The sequence below is a fragment of the Berghia stephanieae genome, chromosome 5, assembly GCF_034508935.2.
Source record: "Berghia stephanieae isolate SIO BIC M18660-M18661 chromosome 5, UCSD_Bste_1.3, whole genome shotgun sequence".
NCBI classification, from domain to species: Eukaryota; Metazoa; Mollusca; class Gastropoda; order Nudibranchia; family Aeolidiidae; genus Berghia; species Berghia stephanieae.
The window spans coordinates 53,650,289-53,657,175 of NC_088364.1; positions in this window are offsets into that span (position 1 = coordinate 53,650,289).

Genomic DNA, 6,887 nt, shown 5'->3' on the forward strand with positions numbered 1-6,887 from the left:
GAATAAATTACAACACATAAGAGTTTATTTAGAATCTGTGCTATCATGTTCCATCTCTGTGAACGGCGGGAAAATAAATATTTTTTTTTTTTTTTTGTTTTTTAAGAAAGAAAGAAAACATGCTTAGACTCTTAATGGGTTTAGGGTTTGGACATCGCTAAGACCACCACCACCATCACCACCACCACCACCAGCACCACCAACACCATCACCGCCACTACCATCACCACCACCACCACCATCATCATCATCATCATCATCATCAACGGCAATGACAACAACAACAACAACAACAACAACAACAACAACAACAGCAGCAGCAGCACCCCATCCATTACTATCACCATCAAGCAATAACAAATGTGACTAAAAGGACCGAAAGTTAACGACTTCGGTACCACCAACGGCTATGTTAAAGTGGATTAACATTTTCCTTCGAATTGGAAGATCTAGGGTTCGAATCCAACTCTGCGTGGTACATAGTTGAGACCTTGGCAAAAGTTCTTTTCTCACCGTACTCAGATGTAAAATGAGTACCTGGTCGTTTACAGTGTCCGAAGAATTGAAATATCGGCTAACAGGGGCCATGTCTCATCCTACATATTAATTGTTGCTGTTGGTCACTTTATAAAGTGCTTTGTGCACGTTTAATGGACATTCATCATCACGATGATCTCCACCACCCCTGCTTCCGCCATCACAACTAACACCACCACCACAACCACCACCACCACCACAACCTTCATTATTGACGCCTTTGTTATTACAATTATTTCATCATATCATATAATTGTATACATTTGTCAACAAATGTTTTTCAAAGACGTCATACCAAACACCACTACAAAAACAACAACCATTTCTCTTGCCAAAAGCTACCGCTAATCAACACGGGTTAGTCAAACATTTCCAACGCTTGGTGGGGATGGGTGTTGGGTGGGGTATGGAGGGTCAATATTTAACGCATAAATCACAGTACCTATTTGAACATAAAATAATTTATTTTCAAATCTTTGATTGTATAAGATAAGTGACTGTAGTATAAACATATTATGGACACCGTCTCTAATAAGAGTCATGCGCAAAGATAAGCTTTACGATTTATAATTTAGTTGATCCAGATGGTTATAATATTATTATCGACACCTCAATGATAACAGATGCATACAATAACAAGCTTCACGACTTACTATTAATGGTTGACCAAGCCACGAGGAAGTCGTGACCTTTGACATGCCTTTAACCCGACGCGTAATTATCTACAAGTCTGATATAACCCAAATTGTTATGGTCTCATTGTTGTAACGAAAATACTCTCAACCCAAAGCAAAATTGTGTCCATTACACAGGACACACACCTTACAAAAATGTTGAATCGAGTACATAATTGCGTTCGGTTGTCAGTCATGTCATTGTGTGCAATTTACTTTAACAAGATGGTTACAGAAGGACTTTCACAACACGACTGATATTAACTTAAAAACAACTAAAAAGAAGAAAAAACATATTAACTTATTAAGATTTCATATCGTGCGATATCCACTTAATGGGTTCCAAGAGCCGCACAATACAAGGAGTTCCGCGCCCACAGCACCAAATTTTAGGACTAGACGTGACGTCTGTGAATAACTATAACCATTCTTTTTCTTAAAAAGACAACGCTGTTACCTACTAGGTTCTCATTTTATAACTGAATGCGGGGAGAAAATTTGAGTAAAGAGCCTTTTAAAAAAAAAATGCCAATAGCGAGACTCGAATAAGGACCCTATCGGTCCGAAGGCGGGTGTCATGTTTCAGGTGCGGCTATGTGGTCTTGTGGTAGGACACTCGCTCTCGGATAGGATGGTTCTGCGTTCGACCTCGCTCGGCGCATAGTTGAGTCATTGGAAAGGCTCTTTACTCACATTCTATCATCGTGTAAAATGAGTACCTGGTCGTTAACAGCGTTGTCTCTGTCGGAGAGGCATTATGTCTCGTCCCATATAGGTTGCTTTTGGCTTGGGACCCTTGTTAAGAGTTTTGAGTACGTTTAGCGTATTGTGCTATAAAAATGCTGAAGGGGGTGTTGCTTTTCTTTTGTTGTTTTTTAAATACAAAGTTTGCATCATTTTCAATTGTTTATCATTAATATAGAACAGTAAAGGAAGGTGCCCCAAACGTAAACAATAACAAGTTGCTAGTGATTTCCGTTAGGGACCGGAAAAATTTACGCACAATATAGGTCTCCCAATTTTGTAGTTTGAGTTGTAGGCAATACACTTTCAGTATTGAAAATATGTTTACATAAAATCTAACAGTTGCAGAAATAATATTATAAGGCTAAATTATTATGAAAATCAGGCTCCGAATAATTCTCGTTTTGTTCACACCAGCGGAGTAATTTGCTCTGGTCTAAAAATAGATAGACTGTAACTTTTGATAAATTTTAGAAAATTTTACCTTTTGTTCCATAAAATATCCATATCTAGACATTATTTGATGCATGATCGAGTATTTATGAATATGTGTTTCTTTTGCCACCTAACAGCCAAATTTTAAAGGTTATTTTTTTCTATTATTTACATTGGAACGTGAGCTGTCAAGACAGGAACATGTGGTTTGCCACGTGCTTCTCGACCTTTGTTTACGTTTGGGGCACCTTCCTTTACTGTTCTATTGATGTGTCTAGTTAAATCATCGTACACTGGAAAGACGCTTATCTATCAATTTGGCCAGAAAAATCGTCCTTCAAATATCGATCGATTTAAATGGCAAAAAAAAATCTCAAAATGTGGGATCAAAGTTAGGTACCAGGTTTGAATTTTTTAAAAATAATATTTTTTTGTTGTTGTCAAGATGAGCGTATTTTAAATACCGATATTTAAAGGACGAATTTTTTGGCCAAATTTTTAAATACGTGTCTTTCCAGGGTACAGCAGTTAACTGGTTAAATTTTAGACTTTAAACGGGATATGAGTATGAGATTGAGATGTACACGAATTATGGCGATGGACCCTGCAAGCACACCAATCAGCCGTTAAATGTGATTGGAATATAATATACCTTCTGATATTGTTTGTTGGGGTGGAGGGGGGGGGGGGGGGGCAACGTGGTTCAGCGGTACGGTCTTTGTTTCGTTCCCGAAAGGTACCGAGTTCGAATACACGCTACGCTGTGTGGACTTAAGCAAGTCACCTCGCCCTATCTCAATTTGCGGCGCTGTGCTGAAGCTGACGCCTGGATGATTCCAGTCTTCACTTGGAATAGAATATACCCAAGAGACAAAATTTCCACTTTAGAATGAATAAAGGGAATTTCTTTTTGTTTGTTGGGGGGAGGGGGAGGGGGATGGTTAAAACACTTTAAAGTCATTTCAGCGCCAGTAAGAAGGAAAATGATAGGGGGGGGGGGGGAGGTTGCAGATCTGAAATTAAAGCACCGAATAAAAAGTATGACAAAAGGGAATTATTCAAATAGGGAATAGAAGATTCCACTGCACGTGCAATCCATCAATGTACCTATTTGGACATCCCATTCAGTCACGAGCCAATTATACCGCGACGAAGAACACAAATGCTCACTAAATACAATATTATATTATAAACTAAACACCATAATAGAGAGATGATTTACAAGGAATAAAATACATATCCGGGAAAACCTTGTCAATCCCAGGATGGATTGGCAAGCACCAGAAGGCAAACATTCCAACCTGGCGGGTCCCCAGATCGCGGATATAATTATAATCGGGGGTAGCTGTGAAACAGCCCCGGACCGAATCATGGGAGGCCCTTTGACAAGGCCGACTACCCATCAGCCACCCTTGCTAGGGCTGCAGACTGCAGACCCACTGCCTTGTGGGTAAGTCTTGGTTGATCAAAGGCTAAGGTAGCAGATCTTTATAGAAAAGCAGGACGAAGACGGAGCCGCGCCGCGAAAAGCTCAAATAGCCTGGGCAGGTGTAATTGTCGAACCTGAAAACTGGAGTAACACGCAAACACTCCGACAAACATGATGTTAAATAAATATCTTTTTTCGAATATGAACTAAATATTTTGACTGCCTCCCTCTCGGCTAAGGATCCCTGCAAGGAATGGAAAAACATTAATCTACAACAACGACGACAAAAAAAAAAAAAAAAAAAAAAAAAGAACGATAGATGGAAATGAAAACAGACACGGAGGACAGAACACACCACAGCAAGAATGATCTCTCCGTCCACCATTGGGAGAATGCACCTAAACGATATTGAATCAGTGTAGTATGCATAATATATTAACAAGATAAGCTGGGTGTCTGGCAAAACGTTGATGTATTTATCAAGGACAGTGAAAGGGACTAGAAAGGGATATCGGATAGTGGGGCAATGGCTATAATACAATAGTCCGCTTAAGATAAACTCCTTGGACCCAAAAAAAAAAAAAAATAAAAAAACCAAAAAAAAAACAACAGAATAGCAAGGTTTAGTTTATCCGCCTTCAATGGGAACAATCAATCAATTCAAAATTACTGATGAGTAGAAGTCCAATAGCCTCCCTTGATATTGAAAATGTAATGTATGTATAGTCGTAACAGTTGGTTGCTTACAGCTTTTTTTTACGAAAAGTTTATTTTTAAGGAGATTTGACTGGATTCCACCATATGGTCAACAACCACGTGCAATTGCGAAAGCTTTAATTTTTTCATTTTTTTTTTTTTTTGGTCTCATTTTGAACATAAAATTATTACTCTATCGATTAATGAAACACTGAAAAGTTTACTGGCAAAAAATTTATTGTATTTTGTCACTGAATGGCAGAATAGTAAAGATATAAGATTAAGAAAACGGAATGTACAAGGAGAGTTTACTTCCCGAAACCCAAGAGATCAACCACATTTAATGCGTGTATTTTGTTTATTTGCATTTTTGCTTCACGGCGCTTGAGACACTTAAAGACTTTAAGGTCATTTCAGCACCAGAAAAAAAATTAAAGAAAGTTGTCATAGTAATAAATTCCAAGATTCGCAATTAAAAGCACCCGAAAAAAAGGACAAACGGGACTGGCTCAATTAGGGAACAGAGGTTGATTCCAAAAGCAAACTATCCACATGTACAATACTCGTTTTGAGATCACCCAAAACTCCCACTCCTGACCAGACATAAGCACAGGTTCCCACAAAGAGTGAAACACTCAAATGCTTACAAAATGTATTCAAAATTTAAAAAAAAAAAAACAAAAAAACTATAAAACGGTACATAAAAAGTCATTCAGAGCCATTTTTGCTTGCTACAATTTGGATAGGAATCTAGTTTTTATCACAAAGTACCTTTCCACCAGAGCTTACCGACCCAGCTACCCATTCAGTGCGGGGTGGACAGGGGGTTAGAAAAACGTCTACTTCACCCACGATTGATCTCGGTCCCTTTACCTTTGAAGAGAGTGATCTCAACTGAGCGATCAGGATCCCCTAAGGCATTACATACCAGACGATTTAAAAAGGAAAAAAAATCCCCTCTCAAAACTGTTGTTTGTTTGTTGTTAAGGGTTTTACGGCGCATGCAACACATTTAGGTTATATCAGCGCCAGTAAAAAAGAAAATGGGATAGTCAAATTCTAGAATTACAATTAAATCACCCAAGAAACAGTAAGATAAATTGGAACTAGGAACAAATATGTATCAGATGTAGATTCCAAGAGCATACAATCAATGTACTTAGTTTGAGATCACATACGTCTCATCCGGACACAAGCACAAGATCCCAACAAAGAGGAATACACTCAAATGCTTACATTATACATTCAAAATAACAAATATAATAATACATAACAGAGAGATGATTTACAAGGAAAAAAAATAGCATCTCCCAAAACCATAACTATGCATTTGACAGTTTCCCTCCCAGTCAAGGACTCCGGCCAGGGCCAGGACTACACCAAGTAATCCCATTCCAAGACAAAGACAGAAAGCAAATTGAAAAACAGCTATAAGGGGATAGAAAACACACTAAGTACCCCTCTGCCTACTATGGGAGAGACATTTGACTGTTTCCCTCTCAGCCAAGGACTCTGGCCAGGGCCAGGACATAACATAGTAATCTCATCTCATTCCATAACAAACAGAGAAAAGAATCTGCTTTGTTTGTTTTTAAGGGTTTTACGGCGCTTGCAACACATTTAGGTTATATCAGCGCTAGTAAAAAGTTCTAGAATTACAATTGAAGCTCCCAAGAGAAAGTAAGACAAAGGGGAACTGGGAACAAATAGGGATCAGATGTAGATTCCAAGAGCATACCACCAATGTACTTAGTCTGAGATCACCTATAAGTCTCATCCGGACACAAGCACAAAATCCAACAAAGAAGAATACACTTTAATGCTTACATTATACATTCAAAATAACAAATATAATAATACATAACAGAGATGATTTACAAGGAAAAAAATATCATCTCCCAAAATAATAACTATGCATTTGACTGTTTCCCTCCCAGCTAGGACTCCGGCCAGGGCCAGGACAAAACCAAGTAATCTCATTCCCAGACAAAGACAGAAAGCATGTTGGAAAACAGATACAAGGGGATAGAAGACACAGTATGTACCCCCCCCCCCCCCCTTGCCCACTATGGGAGGTCAGGAACCCCACCCAGGAAAAGGCAATTAGATACAGGGGGATAGAAGACACACACACACACACACAATAAAGGTGACCGCCACGACCTCACCCAGCCAGTACTACGTAGTGCAGTTCCTTAAAAAATCAACAACCAAATTTTAATATTTTTGGGGGGATCTTTTATTTGTATTCATTTTTTAAATACAATATTTCATATTTCAAAACAACAACTATTCAACAAGTTTCCATATAAATTTAAAATATGAAATCAAGAAAGAGAAGAGAATCTTTAAAACACTTATTCTTCTTCTCT